The sequence below is a fragment of the Lonchura striata genome, chromosome 1, assembly GCF_046129695.1.
Source record: "Lonchura striata isolate bLonStr1 chromosome 1, bLonStr1.mat, whole genome shotgun sequence".
NCBI lineage: Eukaryota > Metazoa > Chordata > Aves > Passeriformes > Estrildidae > Lonchura > Lonchura striata.
Genome location: NC_134603.1, coordinates 128,332,110 through 128,351,328, shown reverse-complemented (window position 1 = coordinate 128,351,328; position 19,219 = coordinate 128,332,110). Strand labels below are relative to the sequence as shown.

At 34.5% G+C, this 19,219-nt stretch overlaps 1 long non-coding RNA gene across 1 annotated transcript in view; it reads right to left on the bottom strand.

Annotated features, from left to right (window-relative positions):
* Window positions 1–1,383: 1,383 nt before the first annotated feature.
* The window catches only part of LOC110474679 (uncharacterized), a 34,631-nt gene continuing 16,795 nt past the window's right edge, over window positions 1,384–19,219 (bottom strand). Inside the window, exon 3 of the long non-coding RNA XR_002466139.2 lies at window positions 1,384–1,403. This is a non-coding gene — a long non-coding RNA (uncharacterized LOC110474679). The remainder of the gene's footprint in view (window positions 1,404–19,219) is intronic.

The window sequence follows — 19,219 nt, the reverse complement described above, 5'->3', positions numbered from 1 at the left end:
CCTAGGATTGTCAACTTACAATTAATGTAATTAATGCATCTACACTGGCCCTAGAGCAGTCCAGGCATAAAATTCCTCTTTTGCTGTTAGAATTTAACATCTTTTATGAGGAACTTTGAGAAAACACACATTAAAAAGGGAAGAAAAAAAAAGGCGGGGGGGCGGGAGTGGAGAGGGGGGGCAGGAGAAGAGAAAGGAGGAAAATATCTACAGGTTTTTGAGGATAAACCAGAAGCTTATACTCAAGCCTCTATACTCACTCAACTGTTAATTGTTGATCTCTAATATAACAGAATAATAATATTCAGCAATGCAATGCCAGTTGATACAAAGGTAGTTTCCATTCACAGTTCATGGCTGCTCCATGGGTCTGAAGCCTTTCTCAATTAAACTAAGGTGTCTAAAAAGAAAGGAGGAGTCTGAATCTAGAGACTGAATTACAGTGATAACAGTAAAATAAGCATTTCAGTTTGTAAGGGAGTTGTTTCTGATATTTTAATGTTTATTACAAGTATTTTTGAGGGGTTGAAAAAGGTAACTAATGCAGTGTGTCTTATAGAGGATAACTAGCTAATATTGCAGGCAACAGCTTCAGTAAAACTACCAAAGTGAACAGTCAAAACTTATACTGTTTCCTTATTGCTTTTATATTCTAAGCCTTTTTCTTTTTACATAATAACATGCTTGGGCTCTCTACTTCATAATTTGAGCTTCCATTTATTTCTTTTTGCAATGTTTTATGTCACTTATGTTTAATTCTGTAAAAAAATGCACTTATTTTTCAGTTAATTAAGTATTATATCTTTGTGGGAAAGACACATTGTTTCAATGGATTGCAACTCATAAGTACCTAGTACTCATACCGAGATCAGTCACAGTTACATGTCACAATAATGTTATGTATGATTAATACTGAATGATTAGTTCATAGGTTTGTTTCAATGAAATATTCCCAATATTAACATATTCTAGTACTTCCTCAGACACTTATGAAATTTAAAACCCCCAACTCATTAGTACATATCAAAGCCATAGTAGGAAGATTGATGTGATGAAAGCATTTAATCAGATGTTCACATAAACAAGCTAATGAACATCTGAGCCATTTTTATGATTGTAACAGAATATTTAGTTTGAACGAATAAATGTCTTTTGTACATTAATTACTCATTTCATATAGAAGGCAATTTTATTTTACTGTGTTGCACAGAAAATCATACTGGTAGTAATATCCATTTCAAAGAAATAGTTGGTTTTGTAAAGTCTTTACTTACCCTGTGGAGAGTAGCAAGTTTCAGGAAATGTTTTAGGCTCCTGAAGAATCTGAGAAACATCTGCTTCAATGAAAATATTTTCCTTCTGAAATACTGAACATTTAGCACTTACTCATAGGCATTTCATAGCTGTAAGAGAGAGGGGATGATAAAAATCAGTCTTAACTTGGGAAAAATAGTTCGACTTATTGTTCTTGACTACAGAAAATTACAGTGCAAACGTAGGGGAAAAAGTGCATGTTGCAAAATGGGATAATGTTAGAATTAGGGTATTTAGGAGTACATCACTGTATACCCATCTCAGTAGTATAGGATATTATGTATGTCACTAAATCAATGCACAATATCTTTGACAATATAATGAAGGAAATAGAGTCGCTTTCGTCATTTTGTCTGTGGATGAATCAGCCAGCTAGCTTCCAACACGACAAGCAAAACCAGTTGGAATTAATAACTTTTCTAAGAAAAGTGATTTCCTGAATTTGGGTATAGTTCCAGCAAATTCAAAGTTAAGAAAAAAAAGAGGGAGTGAAAGGAAAAAAAATAAGCCAAGTAGGTAGGTGAGTTTAAAATTGTATTTTTTTCATTTGACATTTTCAGAAGAAAATATTTCAACTTAAGTATGTTTTTATTTCTAAACTGTTTAACTTCTGAAGTATATTAGAAATTATCCAAATAAATGCAAATATTTCCACTCTATCTGAAAAAGATGCTCAGTTACAACTGTAATTTTTTCCTTCTTCATCATGCAACATTTCTGTACCAGCCACTGAACCAAAACAGCTATTTGAAAAGATCTTCCCTTCAGTTTCTCTAGTGACTATTAGCTGATAGTGGAATGATCCTGCCCCCACTGTCTGAACTAGGCTGAAATACCGAGGTAGGGACTGGTGGGATACAGACACATATAAAACAAGGAATCCTCTGTGTGGTAAGGAAAATATCTGGATGCTTCTCTAAGTGTTTATAATAGCACAAATGAAGACAGAAAGTGAACACACTTGTTGTCTTCATCCTTCTCACTGTCTCTCAGTTTGTCTCCCTGCAGAACTGAAATCTGATTTTGCAATGTGAAAGGCACAATACCTTTCAAATATGATGGAAGAATAATAATAAAAAAAAAACACACCGAAACAACAAAAAAACCCCAAACCCATAGAATTTCTAGAAGAATGGTTATCAAGAACCAAGTGTACTCTATTACTGTCTGATCCAGCTGAAAAACCAAAAGCTGCTGAAAAACCTCTATATGTGAGTTTATAAAAGCTTGAATATTTTATATACATTTAGGAAAAAAGCTGGAAGCTTTTCAAAAAGCTGGAATCCATGTAGAAAAGAGCAAAGCAGCTTTAAATATCTAAGGGACACAAACAATAAATTTTCCATGATGAGGACTGCATTGACACCTTAGAGCAATTTAGAAAATTATTACCTATTTAATTATTTTGAAAGAAGTTTTTTTCTTTTTTTTTTTGTTTTTGCAATGTTGAATTCATCCTATGAAACATTATTTATGTATATAACAAATGACTAAATGACTCACTAAAGAAAATGAGTGTTTCGCCACTTTCAGGGGGAAATACAATAAAGTGAAGATTGTGTTGAAGAAAATGCATTAATACACAAACAATGTGATCTTAAGCTCCTTAAAAAAGGGCAGAAGAGAGAGAAAACTTCTGCATCTGGAAAATGGGAATACCAACAACTCTCTTCCAACTAATATTACTGATTAGCCAGGAAAGATAAGGGATCTCCTCTCACATAAAAGAATTAGGAAACCTGAAAAATATATCCCCAAGCAGACACTGCACAGTATTTCTTAGCAATAATATGTATTCAATAATCTGGGACAGGATTTGTAATGGTCCTGTTTCCCACCTGAAAAATGAATCTGGTGAAGAGAAACATGTTCAATCAAACATCTTGTTTTGGTTTACTAGCCATTGTCTCAGCCCCTGTTCACATGAATGTAACATCTCTGAGATATTAGATACCTCAGAAATAGTCTATGTTCCATAGCCAGAGTGCAAATTCAGTAAAAGAAGAGTAATTAGCAAGTTTTTACAAACATGGGTCATGTCAATTTATTTAGAATCTTTGTCTTGCTTGCATTACCTTTTTTTAAATAGAATTTTAATTTCCACCATTAAATATAAATAAAAATTAAAAAAAAATTAAAAAATGGGTTCTCCTAAACTTCTCAAGACCAAAATATCAGGTTATTTATAGGTATTTTAACATATAGAATAGGTATTTTTCTGATTATTTTAGATGTCTTGAGTATATTTTTTGCTGGAGACATGACTGACTTCAGCATTTATTGTCTGGTTTTACTGGTTTTCAGAGTGCAACTGATGTTTAGCAGCTCTAAATTCCCTTAAAAAAGGGATACAGAAAAGATTTCCATAAAGCTACTTTAATTCAATTCACTCTCATTTCTAGACATTTCCCATAAATCTATCTGACAGTGTCCTTGCATTCTGTTACCATTCTTAACAGGTGAAATCATTATAAATCCTGGATGTTCAAACTGATCTGAACCCTGTAGTTAAGGTCAGCTGACAATAGAGGAAATCAATAAAAAACAAATGAAGAAGACATGGATTTTGTCTAATTGGCTCATGTTTCCACAGTATGTGACAGAATGATCTTGAAAATGCAAAACTCAAACACTGTTATAAGTCTACTGTTGCAAATGGCTTATTTTTTCTGCTGTTAAAAAAAATATATATTTTTTAAAATAACCGGCTCCATAGTAATTATAAAAAAAACCAGGATAGATCCTAAGGAGATTAAGCAGCATAAAACATATATATTTTCTTGAAAAAGAAGATATTACATTGTATTTGATATTTTCATGCTCAGTGAGTGATTGTGGTCACTTCTTCAGAATTAAATTAACCGAGCTCTGTGAACTGACTGCTACAGATGAGAGAATCTGACAATTACAAATATATGAAATGGGAGTAGTCATTAAGAGACATGAGGATGTGAGTCCAGTACTCCAGGAATTTCTCTACTCCAGGAGAAGAAACAATAGGAGTACATCATACCGCAGTCAATGACTTAACCTCTTTTGTGATATTGTGCTTTAGTTTCTTTAGCAAAGGGCATTAAAGGCCTTAGAGGCAATCAATTCTTATACACTTAGCAATTATGTGGGATTATGAAGATTTTTTAAATTATTGTTATTATTTTTCATACATAAATTGGGGAAACCCACATATATTGTCAAACCTTTGACACCTTTAGAGACTCCACTTGGTTCCCTACTAAACCTTTAACGCTTGAACTGGTTTTGTTGCCTTTTCTCCTTTGCTCTCCTGCATGACATTATGAAATCACTGACCAAACATTTGGATCCATCTGCAAAAGGACATTTAATAAAATTAAAATGAACTAAGTGAAAGTGTAAACTGAGCTGCATCATCCAATTCTTACATTGCTGTTTATTTCGCACAAAGGTTTACTTGACTAAAATAACTCAAAACCATGCTTCTGGAAAGGAATGTCCATTCAGATGTAATAGACTGCAATCTAACTTCACACCTTTGGCTAATTCTTCCTAATTTCCCCAGTGTCTCTGTTTGGAAAAATATCCTGGAGGCACACTAATCCTTGAATCAGCTACACAATCTTTGTAATACAAAATTGGCTACATGCCTGGAACTTCTGGTCTCTGATTTTCTCTTTCATGCAGCATTTTTTCTTCTAATATTCCAGACAAGTAAAGTCCAGATGTTTTCTGCTGTTTAAGAAAGCAAACACAGGACACCCTTAGGCATTTAGTCTTGTACTTACCAAAGTTCCATTAAATTCAGTCTATTTCATTTGACAATCATAGGTACTGTTTGTCTTTGGATTGCTTTTCAAATATTGGTTAGTACTTCAGGGCTTGCCTATCTTTAAATGGAATAGGGCACTGAATTACCATATTCTCCATCACTGATTTGTATATCTAGAGGATGCAGGGCTCGAAACAGTTAAACTGGTTACCCAACTAGTCAAACTGACTAATTGTTCAACCAATACAGGTACAGATTTTTATTACAACAAATACTGGTCCAAGAAACTATTTTTTCCTAAAAGTTACTACTTCCTATAGTAATTTATCAACTGCATATTTCAAAACAAGAAACTTTTAGAAAAAAAATTTGGTAAAAACTGACTTTAATACTTGTACAGCATTAAATTCACTTAACTTTCCTTCTCAGCCAGAGAATCTAAATGTCTTGAATAAATAATTTTAACTATCACTCCTAGTTATTTATAACCCAGCTCTATATTTCTCAGTAAAAAACAGTAGCTTTTTTGATCCTACAGGGCATATTTATTAAACAGGATGAAAGAAATTTCACTACCAAGTATGCCAATGCCACCATTTCATGCATCCTTTCTCTCTACAGTTTTTCTCCCTGTCCATCTATGTATTAGCAAACACTTAGGGAAACTAGCATTTTTTTATTTTGTTTCACACAATTACATTTGAACTACATCTTAATAATTTTTATGCATGATATTGCAATGCAGTAAGGGAATAATTTGGTGGCTTTCTGGATTAGGACAATAATCAGGAAGATGTATGCACTGGTAATATCACCTGTGGTCCAGAGACCTGGGCAAGACATGGTTCCCAAGACAGTGGGGAGCAATAGGTCCTCTTCTTCCTTCCTCCCCTTCCTTCCTTCCTGACTGCCTTCTCATCGAAAACTCCGGATGGGTTCCCACTGTAAAGTATGCAATTACAGAGGGTGGAAATGCCACACTCTGTCCCCAACTCCACTCTGTCCTGCTGCCACAGAGCCCTGAGCAGCAGCCCTACCCCGCCCCAAGCCTGCTGCCCTTGCAGGGCTCCCTCCTGGCTCCCTTCTGCACAGCTCTGGCACAGCACAGTCGTCATAACTTTGTGCTTCCTGGTACCATTTTAGACAACTCTGGGATTTCTGTCTCTACCAGAAAGCTGAAACTTGAACTTCTCAACAGTTTCAACAAGAAGATAATTAAAATTTTTAAATTATAGATTGAGCTTTTGAACAACTTATGAGGTGAGAATAATAGACTCTTTAAATTATTTCTGTATTTTCTTTCTTACCAACTTTTAACAATAATTGTAATAAGTGCATTTCTAATCACAACCAAATGTTACAGTTTAAACCACAAGATATGCAATTTCCTCTTTTGTATTAACAAAAGAACAAAATAGAAATTCCTATCAAGCATACTGAATCCCCTTGTTCTTTCATTCTATTCTGGTGTACCTAATAAAGTACTGTTTCCTTTCCTGTAGCATTACCATAGCAAATTATCTCTTGCAATTCCTTTGGTAATGCATGTGAAAATAAAATGTTCAGGACAGATGATGCTTTGCTGACCTTACAGCTGAAAGGAAGAAGATTCAGCTAAAGCCACATGGACCTGATTTCCTTAAAAAGAGATAAGGTTGGTATCAGGTCACTTTATGGAGAAGAAATAACTGGGAGGAATCTTTCACCTTCCAGGATTGTCTGTGTTATCCTGAGAGCAAATCAACCATTCAAAGAAATCTGAAGCTAGACAGGTTTTAAAGGAAATAAAAGTAAATATCTCTTTCCCCTTTTAACATTTTCCCACCCTTGTATCTCGCCTTCATAAATTCTACTTGATGCTTTAAGACTGAAAACACATCCCATTCTCTAAGAGCTCAGGTATGTCTTCTTTGGATGCAATTATTTCTGTTTGAGTAAAATTTTCTGAGTCACTGATCTTACCACACAGGTTTCCCCCTTAAGCATAACAACTGGAACTGCAAGCTTATATCTGTAACTCCCTAGGAAATAAAGAGTAGCATGAAATAAATGCTAATAAAACCCCCAATATAAAAAAGACGTGTAAGATTTCTAATTTGATACATTCAAGCATGAGCAAGTCAGTGTCAGGCGATTTTATCTATTCCTGCAGCAAAGGAACTGAAAGAGCATAAAAAAACCTCAGTAAGACCCTGCATGGAAACAAAATTGGACACCACTACACAATTCCTCAAGAGTTTATTTTTTCCCCCACTTCTTACCACTCCATTTTTAAAGCCACCATCTGGGGTAGACACTTGTGTGAAATGTCTGTAGAAGATGCACACTGGGAATGTGTTGATGGAAAGCCATTGGGGAGTTCTACTGTCAATAAACAAACTGGAAAAGGGCGCTTTCTTTCTTTGGCCCTCCAGAGAAACCAAATGATCATTTGTACAAATTGGTTTAAAGCTGGTGTGCTTTCCCCTTTTTCCTCACTGAGAATTGCTGAAGTGATGTATGGCTTCCTCCTGAACATTCACAAACCTCAGCTGGGGATTTACAAGGATGGATACTGCCCATGTGTGTGCAGGCTTGCCTACATCCATTTGGGCTTCAGAGCATAATTGCTCATTTTTACAAATGTTTTAAAGTCCAGTCAAAATAATAATGGAAAATAATTTTTGATTCTGTAATAATTGTAAGGTTAGTGTTGTTTTTGCAGCTGAATTTGTTTTATTCATATATCTCTTTAAAGGAAAAAACCTTCTGCCTCTTTTAAGAAAACATCATTAGCTCACTGACACACCCATATATCACCAGCTAGGGAAGAAAGGATGAAATATGGCATTGCATGAGCAAGCCATGGGTTAGGAAACAGATTTTACTTCTGGTTGGTAATCATGTACAGGCTATTTTTTCATTGCCTTAGTATGATATATTTTTTAGGACAAAGACATTAATTTTTTTTTCACTGAATTTTCTGTGATTTTTCACTGACATATTTGATTTAATTCTATGGTTATTTTCTCTTCTGCTAGTTGGTTTCCAATTTTAAGCACTTTTTTCTTAACTTCATCCTTAAAGAATTGTGCAGCAATGTGGACCAAGCCTTACATTACACCTATATAGTACAATGACACTCCAAAAGCATTTTGCAAGTGGAGAAAGTTAGCTAACCTACTTTTAGCATGCAAAAACTATTCTGTACTGACTTCCAATATTGCTACTGTAAATTCCCCATCCTTCAATTTTTTGTAGGGAAACCATGTCACTTTACTCCATTTCTTAAAAATTAAACTGCACATCTACCATATATTCATATTATTTTAGGATTTACGTGTTTGAGCTGAAAAAGACTGGAACCAAACTGTTAAAAATTGTTACAATATATATAAGACTTTGGCAAATGGTTCTATATGTTGGATTTAGTTGCAATTATAATGTTCTTAGAATATCAAACTGCAAAAAATCATTTTGTGTCTTTGTCAAAGGCAAAAAATTAGAATTAACCTTTAAACACTGAGCAAACAAATGTTAATTGCACTACAACAGTTGTGTATATACATTTTTTCTTCCATGACACTGAAAATTATCAATTATATCACATTTCATAATTATCTTCTGATTAAGAAGATTTTCCTCAAACTACACTTGCTGTTTAAAAGGAAAAAAAGTTACCTTCTCCTAACTTTATATTTTTTCTCTTCTTCTTATGCTAAAGGGTCACATTAATTTTTGAAAAAAAGTAGGAAGAAAATGAAAAAAAAAACAGTGAAAAGCACCTTAAAAGTTTATCCAGTCCAACCTCCTCTTCCATGACAGAATCCATTATTTGAAAATCCTACAGTATGTTTGACCAATTGATTTAAACTATCAGTTAAATTTTTGCGTTCTTCCCATTCTTCACTGTCTTTACAGTTATATTTTATATTTATCTAAACTGCTTGAATCCACTTTACTTTAGCCTTCTGCTGCCTATTGTTTATTCCGCCTCAGAGCCAGAATTGAGCAAAAATGTTGTGGTCCTTTTCTATTTGTAGATAACAGTATGATGTTGGAAGACTTCTGTTACTCCACAGTTTTTTATCTCCAAACAGATTAAACATTTCTTTCAATTTTTCATCTAAGGTCATGTTTTCAAAGTTTCCAACATTTCCTTCTTCTTGTCCATAAGATTTCCAATGGCATTTCTTCATTGTGATACCCAAAAGGGGATAAAATACTCCAGGTGCTACTAAAGCTGTAGTACTAGGTAGACTAGTCATGTCACACTGAATGTGCTACTTTATCCAGTTCCTATAATGCTTGGTTTATGAGCAGTATCAAATTTTGGTTCACATTCAGTTAGAATTCACAGTAGGCAGGATCCTTTTCTCAAGAACAAGTACTATTCAGGAGTAATTCCCCAACCTGTGTTTCTGTATTTGATAAATTCTGCCAAGGACAGAACTCTGCATATATTTAAAAGACAAAAAACCCCATGAATTTCAACAATAGTAATAATAATACTGGGACTACTACTAATATACCAACTATTATTATTTCTCCAATTTACTAAGACACTTTGAATTTACAAATGTATCTTCAGAAAAAGTTGTAACTACAATTCACTTGCAACTGCTGAACAGTTCAGTGAACAAATAATTTATTCTAATTGTCCTTGTTGAAATGCAGAACAGTACCAAATCAAAGATCAATAAAAACCTCCAATGAACACATCCTTCCACATCCTAGCAATTGATTCCCACTCTTGATGCAGCTACCCATCAACTTTGCACCCATCTTAAATCATGTTTCCCTAACTTACTTGGAAGCTCCTTAAACAAAAAGAGGTATAAAAGAAGAAACTTTCTGAAATAATGTATTTGTTGAAGTCATCTTGTTTAGATTCACTCTAAGTGCCAACTTCCTCACTGGAACATAAAATTAAGTTTAATTTGAAACAGCATAGTGCATCTGACTAGTTGGCAAATAAGTTGAAAAGCCATAAAACTTTTTCGAAATTGATACTTATTTGAAAGGGATAGAAGCATATGCTACGTAGCACCCAGATATTATCATCATCATTATAGAAGAGTCCAGAATAGCATAAAGAAAATATGCTAGTGAGAGAACATGGTGCAGAAAAGTATTCCAAATTAGAGCTATGTCACCAGGTTGTATAATAGAATTTTCCTGTACTATGACTTAGAATATAACTTGAAAGAAATAGTAAAGACTAGCAGATATATTTCTAAAAAGTGTAAAGATCAAGTCTAGTTTTCAATGGCTATTTCTTCATACAGAAATAGCACAGCTGACACTAAGGTTTTAAGTAAAGATAGAAGCAGTCAGCTGAAATAAAGGTCAAGAAATAGCTCTGGAAAAAGCACAGATTATTTTTATCCTCTGTTTTGATATTGAAGACAAGTTCACTGCCTTCCCTAGTGCACCACTATTGGATAATTGAGATTACTCAGACTGAAGCAAAGATTCATGACACAGTATAGACAGAGACACCCTGTGGGTTCTCTGAAAGCACAGTAGCAATATCAAAACAATCTTCCTCAGACCATTTGCCTTTAAAACCTCACAAGAAGCATTGTGATCCTGTTATATATTCAAATAACTTTAATGTTGCCAGAGGGTCTCTTTTGCTAATTTATAAATGTAATTATCTTTTAAGAGGTTCACCTCCTATAATTAAGAATTTGCTGGAAGAATAATTATGTACAGAATAGTATTTACAACATCTCAAAATATGCAGAGACATACTTACAAGGAAGCAGAATTTCATCTTGGCAATTAGTTTTGACTGAGTTTGAAATGCATTGCTTGCGTCTTTAGACACCATCTTGTGTGTAACAGAGTTGGCACACTCTATTTGTGTTATGATATTAAGCTGTTTCAGGACAGTTGAAAAATGTAATAAATTAGATTTTTAAACATAAAGTAAATTGTAAATCAAGAGATTTCTTTCTTCAAATCCTGCATTGCAGGAAATACATTACAAATAACTCTGCTTTTTAAGAACCCTTTGCTAAGGAAACCAAAGCAGCATGGCTGAGGATTTTGGAATAGCTAGAAGTACTTTTTTTTCTCTGCTGGAAAGCTGAAAATGTAATCATGTCCTTGGCACATACAGGCACTGGAGAAGAACTCCCCACAAAGGTTTGAAAAGTCCCTTCTCTCTTCTTCTGCAAGCCAGCCTGCAAAACTTAACCTCTGATGTGAAAAAACCGGAACATGTGCACAGAGAGACCCCTGACTGTCATGTCTAACATCGCTTCTCTTTTCATTTCATTCCATTCCATCAGTCTCTACCCATCTCATGTCTCTCTTCTTACTACTCTGTGCATCAGTGCAGTCAGGCAGAGACCCTTTTTATTCTGTAATTGTATGCTCTGTAGCATCAAGGAATCTCAGGCTTGATTATGACTCCAAGGTGAGCTGTAGCAGAAATAATTATGTAGTAGAAAAGGAGAATGGGATGATCTTTGAGTTTTATCTCTGCCTAGGGCCATGGACCCAAATTGGAAAAAGCAATTCATTATGTCTGCTGAGTTATCAATTGCCAAGTCTTCTGCAGAAGGCTGGTAATCACAACAATTCTCTTTTACGTAGGGAGACAAAAGGACAGAGAATAAAACCAAAAAGGTATGTTGTGCTTTGCTTAGTTTTTGTGGGTGTGCATTATTATTGGTTTGCAATTGGTTATAATTGGGGCATGTAGTTATAATTAACAGCACATTAATAAAACAGAATACAATAATTTCTTTGTATTTTTGAATACAGCAGTCTAAAAATTTCATTGCTATCTTAAGTTCTATTCTTAACACATAGAAAAGATGGCAAACAAGCCTCATTAGTTCTTTACTGAAATCTTAGTGAAGTGCTTTGAGGAACTTTCCTGGCAAGGTTTTGTTGCTAGCTAAATTAAAAGCCTTTCTGATAAATTAAGTAAATCCTACTGTTATGTATTTCCTACAGTAAACTCCATTCATTATGAGTGAGATTACAGCTGGCATGTTGTAAGCTCATATGCAGAATCAAAAAATGCAAATGGGACTTCCACAGAAATCTCTTGCAAAGCTGTGTCCTGAACTACCTCAGATGAGGTTTTTGGAATGAGCAACATCACTTCTCTGAAATAATTTCAATCCTCATAGAGCTTTAAAACCTTATGCACTTTGTAAGAATCTCCCAGATATAGCAAAAAAGAAAAATCTCTATAAAACTTGTAGGCAAAATGTTACCTGTAAAGAGCTTCTTAATAATATTTGCTAGCTTATTAGCATTCAAAGAAAATGCTCAAAAAATTGGAGTGAATCTTCAAGCTTAAAAAAGTTAGTGTAGTTTTCAAATAAGCTATAGATGACTCTACAGAAATATCTTGCAATTCACATTAACTACACTATACTTTTTACACAACCATTAATACAGAGCAAAATTCCTATTCAGTACTTCAAATTATTTACATGCAGTAGATGCAAAAACAATTAATCCACTTCATGACATAAAACCTGAGTTGGGAACCTAATGAAAACACAAAGTTAAGGAAGATTAATTATAAAAATTCACACATCGGCAAATGAGACTTCCAGAAAATGAGAGAAGCCAGAGGAAAGGACAGTTGCATTTCAAGAGCTGTCTCCAGGGAATTAACAACAAAATTTAGAAAGTATACCTACAACTTTATAGGAGATCTTGGACAAGTAATATTTTCCAGTTGCCCAAGTCTGACAATGTGTAACTCAAACAAAAGTGAACAAGGTTTCCCACACACACACTTTCACTGAATAGAAGAGAAATAGATAAATCAATGAACCTAGAAGAGGTATTCAAGTTAACATTATAAGGAAAACTTGAAATTTTGGATTTAACAAATACAAATAAAAAAGATGTTTCAGAGTAACATGGCATACATAAACTTGTGTAATTAATATTCTACTACTTTTGCTGCCCATTGCTAACAGAGTGGTGAAATGGTTGAAGAACATAAGATAGACCAGAATTCTTGTATAAATCTCACACTGAATGACTCCAGTTCTTCTGTAAGACTTTCTTATATTATCTTCTTTATGTAACTATTATTAGGTAATGTTTAATATAATAAAATGTTATCCAAAGGTTTATGTAAGGACTGGAATATAGATGCTTATGTTTCTAATTTGTTGACTCAGAGTTGTAATTTCTGCAATACTGAACTTATGAAATTCATTTGTTTATTTATTTGTTAATAAAAAGCCGAGAGCCTGATCCATACTAAAACTGAAATGACCAATTCCCATATTCGGCACAAAATCTGGAATTTCAGCCAAATGTAAGGAAGAGCTTTTCTGAAATGGAGCTTGATTTCAATCATATGTGAGTGAATGATGTGTTAAGGTGCTTGTTTCAAGGCTGTCCCCAGGTCATAAGAAAAGCATTTGGAGTTTTATGGAGACATCTCATCATTATCTCTTTCAAAGCCTCATCAACTCTGCAGGACAAATCTGTCTTAGCCAAACTGGCACTAAAACGAAGATGTTCATCTAGTCTAACGTTATCTTTTTTTCTTCTCAACATAGGGCAGAAGGGCTTTTGTTTCCATAGTTACTAGAGTATTTTCTTTGAACTTCTTCCAGAAAACTTTTATCTTTTCCACATGCACTGACAGACAATCCTATGAAGTATGTATGTATTTGTGAAACATTCTGTGCTTCATTACCAATTCTTTGCTGGATAAAACACAGGAAATTGAGCCCATTGTTAAAGCCAAATTTCTGACTTGCTGATTTAGGTGTTTTAATATTCAGTAATATATAAATAGACTTCAGAATATTACAAGTGAAAGATAAAATCGAGAACACTAATTCTGAGAGTTTTTCAAACTGATTGTGCAAAGCTGATTTGTTGTTATTAGGTATTCTGAGTCAATATAGTTGCATGCTTTCTAAATTGAAGAGAGAATTTTTTTTTTTAAATTAAAATATGCACTTCTTTAAAAAAGTTGTATCAATATCTGTTTATGAGCAGTAAGAATCTCACAAAAAGAGGTCATTGGTTAAGGATTTCTGCGGTTGCTTTTTGATGACTTTTTGTTTGTTCTGTTTTAAAGACAATCTGAAATTTAATTGAATGTATCTAGTTTTGACCCTTGAAAACATTTATATCACTTTAAAAAATGTTTCCATTGTGGTCTTCAGCCTGGAAGCATTTTAGCATTTCCTCCAAAATTCTACCCTTGCTATTCAAAGACCAAGTCTTCAGCAAAAGAGAAATCTCTATTCTCTACACCTAGATACTCAATCCATGCTAAACGGATATCAAATGCCCACGAAAAAAAGGCAAACCCAACTTCAAATTTTCTTTTCTTAAAAGATTATTTTAAAAAGCTTTTACATAGAAATACATACAAACAGTTCCATAGAAAGACATAAAACCAGTTTCCTGGACTGTATCATTGGTTCTCAAAGTAGAATTCTCTGAGCTAATAGATTTCTAAAGCAATAAGAAGTGAGCTGCCTTTGTAGTACAAACCACCACTCAAACCTTGCCTTCTTACTCTGAGGGAGGGCTTGTGCTCCACATGCAGCTTGCAGTGCAACTCCTTTCATTTCTTCCTGGGTAGCTCACTAAAAAGCCTGGAAACATTGGCTGTATTGGGGCTCTCCAACACTAGACATCAGCAATGGGATGAAAGATATGCCAAAGTGGTTCTATTTGGGTTGCCATCTTCTGTCAAAGGGAAGGAGACAATGAGTAGGCTGCTTGTTAAGCAGTCACATTGACACCCAGATTAAAAAAGGACATCATGCTGGATTGTGCCTCCTTCCTTGCATGAATGTGGTAGATAAAAAGATAGAAATTTCTTGTATTGATCCAATTACACTATTGTACAAATAACTTTCTATGTGGAATTGAAAACTTAACAAAATTAAACAAAAAAAAAAAAAAAAAAAAAACAAACCAAAACAAAAAAAACTAGGTTCTCACTAAGACAAAAGTTATTTCAAATGTTGTCTGCTTATTTTTTGGGAAAAACACATAAAAGCTAGTTTATTCTGACAAATGATTAAGGCTACACAGTGTCCACAAAATGCCACAGAAGACTGGAGATAAGCACAGACTACATTAGGATCTCCCCTAACTTCAAGACACAAAACTCTAACCACCTTAACCATAAATAGCAGCCTCATTTACATTCTTTTATATTTATAGTCAGAAAACCCATCATTCAAAAAATGTTGAACTCAAGACTCCCTATCACATGGTCTGCTACCATTGAAGATTGTTAGGAATCAATAAACTACTAGGAATGGCAGGTATTTTTTTAATGAAGCATTTAATAAAAATAAGTAGGTCGAAGCTTTCTATCAGCAACTGTCTAAAGACAGTCAACTAAATATTGGCTTAATATCATAGTAGGTTGATCTTCTGCTCAGGGAATGTGAATCTTGTAAACAAGAGTTTCATTGACAGTTTAAGAAATAAATACACATTACTAGGGATCTTTCTGATAGGAAAAATAATTTAAGGGAAGCGTTTTACTTCTCTTAGAAAGTAAAGTGGTTTCAATAAAGACTTGTCTACAATTATACTTGAATCAATTATGTGTCTTGTATCTCTAAATATCTGATAGCTGTTGCTAAATATTGTGGGAATGGATATTACAGAGACCATTAGAGGTCTAGATGATTAGGTTATTCTTGAGTCTACTGGTTCAAGAATAGTAGTGACCAGTGAGCCTGGTCCTGATTCATCTGTTACAGCACCTATATGAAGTTGAATGAAGTCCACATAATTCATCTTGACACGAGTAAGATTTTTTTTTACAGTGAGAACAATCCATAACTAGAAGAAGCTACTCAGGGATGTGATTGAATCCCTGTCACTGTAAGTTTTCAAGGTGCAATTAGACAGGGTGCTACATCATCTCATGTAGAGTCTTTTTCCTATGACAGGTTGGACCAAGTGACCTTTCAAGGTCCCTTCCAATCTGGGCTTTTCAACTATGCTACATCTGTGTTAGCAAGGGATCTGGTACAAAATTTGAAAGAAGTTTCTTTGCTGCATGTTATTTAACTTAACTATCTATATTCATGAGATATGTGGAGAAGGCATAAAACATGTACAGTGACAGTGGTGTCCTCCCCAGGTACTTCATTGCTCTGAAGTGCCATTTCACTCACATGTGCTATGTGTCTGCATTGGTCCCAGCAGACTTCAAAACTGGATCAAAAATACTCTTTGCAGCCAAATTATAAGTCCATTAGACCATTCAAATAGATCCTAGTATACCTCATTTATTAAAAGGGCAGCAATGTATGTGAAAAATAGCTCCTTATTCCCAGATGGAATAAGAGCTGCTCTCTGCAGTCACAGAGACATTTGGTAGTTACAACATGATGTTGACACAGCTGCAGGCCCTGGTTGCTGCACCAGTTTCACATGGCTCTGCTCTTCCCTTCCTCCCTCCTCCCTCTTAAAATCTACAGAAAAGTGTTGGACAGTTTCTCACCTAGTTGGTTTTGTGCTTGAGGTGTTACAAGACTCTATCACTGTCCCTCTTGATGTAGGCACATTTGGATTTGTATTTTCAGTAAGGCTATGAAGTCAGATTGATGGCTGTCTTTGAATACAAAACTAGTTGTTGGTACATGACTGGGTCAAGAGTTAAATGGTGACAGAGCAACAAAGACAAAACAGCTGAATTAACACACATGAGTGGGAGTGAACCACAAAAAATAAATTCATATTGTGTGTTTAGTTAGGTGTCTTAGTGGATCCTTTGATTTTCCTAAATGTCAACAACTTTTGTGTCTAACTTATCATACAACCAAAAAAAAAAAAAAAAAACCAAAAAACTCTGAGAATAGAAGGCAAAAAGGAAGAAGCCATTAATATTTCAACATTATGACCCACTGGGATTGTGAAATGTTTCTGCTTTAAAACACTGAATAATGATCCACTGCTACAATTTTTGGAAAATACTAGATGAAATGTAGACAACACAGCACAGATTTCTAAGACACAAGTGTCTACCTTCCTTACCCTTTTTTTTGATTGATGAGTAACTGTTTTTTATGACAAGCTCATGCTGTTAAGTTACATAAAGAGACTTATACAGTCAGATTTGTACCTAATGCAAAGTTTAGTATTCACACACTCTTCTTTTCTAAACTCCTCCAAACATTCAATATTGTTTGGCAATTACTTCTCTTGGAAGAGTTTCTAGAAGCTCCTTCAGAAAACATTTTCTTTCTCATTATATGAGGACAAGGGCAGAGAAAAGGGAATTTTATTCTTGCACCTTTTCAAGTTTTAAGCTGGTCTGAAATGGGAGCTACTGTGAGAGATACATTATAAGTAAAATTAAGAAAATCTTTCTCTTTATTCTGAGAACTGGCTGATCAAGTATCCATCTGTGAACTACTAGGGGGAAAAAAATCCATGCTTTCTATGATTTATTTTAGTGTATGTTTTTTGCGTAGAGAGCCAGGTGTTAGGAATAAATAAAATAGGTTTTAGATCTACTCTCTGTGTGTAGCTATTAGTTACTTTTTGCATCAAAAATATATTGATTGCCATTTTAAAATAAGGTTTCCATCACACTAGATTAAACTATTTTTTGCATCCTGTATTGATACTAAATTATATGCTTCATATTCTTTGACAAATCTTTGGTCAATTCCATTCAATTTAGCATGAGTGACTAGAGATCCTAAAGTTTAACTGGTGACCTGTCAGGTATTTTTTATACTCCAGTTATATAATAATAATTTTATATATTTTAGAGATTATTACATAAGCTTCTTATTGTACAGTACTCCTTTATAAAGCAACTTTAGCCACAGGGGAAAAAAAAAAAACACAACAGTTTTCCATTGGCTTTTAAACTATTATACACTAAACTTTTCCACATATACTGCATTACCAAAAGCAAATGGATTACACTTTCTCAGTACTCAGCAACACTGGAAATCCTGGAAGTTGAATATTAAGGGAGGAGAAATGCAAAAGTGCCTCCTGGGATCAAGATAACCAGCCTGTCTGGTACACCTAATGTTTTATATGCAGTCACTGAGAGTTAAATGTCATTGAAAACCTTTGAAGCTAAAGTCCCGTATGAGTAAATTAGGTGTGTCCTTCCTCCCCTGATGGGCACAGAATTGAACCTTGCCAGGCAGTCTGCTGTAAATCACTCTGTGGCTCACTGAATGTAACATTACTACTCCCTCAGGCTCCTCCAATAGGCAGCAACATCGTGGCTGCTCTAAGACGACGGTAGAGCAGAAGGAATTGCTCGCTTCAAACACTGACATTAGTCAGATGAAAGACAAGTATTTCCAGTTTCCAACAGTACCCCCTAATCTATTTTTTTCAATTCTGTCAGAATAAAAGAAATTAGATTAGCAGGAGGAAGATCACCGTTTTCTTTCCAATGACCAACTGAAACCCTAAAATGTTGACATTTTCTAAGAAATTTAAATGTAATAACATTATCTTTCTGTTCAACTTTGGATCAGAACAGGCTGTACACATCTCTCTCTATCTAAACAGGCATTAAAAAAACCACCCCAAAATGCAAACAAAAATAAGTCCCACAACAGCTGAAGTTGAATACCTGGGGAATTTGCATACTCTATAGTGCTTAATGACTTTATAAACAAAAGAATCTGTCTTTTTGCCTAGTATTTATGTTCCATACTTGCAATTATTCATAGTGCCCAACTGGGATTTGAGTAGGCAGGATCACAAAATACTTGGCTCTTGATTTAAGTGATAAATCACCATTCTGAAGTTAATGGGAAGTCATTGTACGTCACAGACCTCAAAAACAAAACAAAATTTAAATAACCATTTAGAGAGAATTTGCATTCCATGACAATTTTTGAGCTTTTGGAAGGCAGAGAGCATACCTGACTTTAATTTAATACCCAGGCCCAAGAAGTTCTAAACAATAATAATAATAATATAAAAAAGTTGCTTCTTGTAACTAGGTTTATTTCTGGAATAATTGCTGTGTTTTGTCCCATGAGAATTGTAGCTCTGATGCTTCCTGAATAGATCTTGACCTTCTCAAATGCTCTTTTCTAAAGAAGTTACAATACAGATTACACACCCTAAAAATAGTAATTCAAAGGATACTTATGAATTTTAATCCCTTTCTGATTCCTTCTCGAGGCTGTTAGCAGGCAAGAGGCCTCTCCTCGG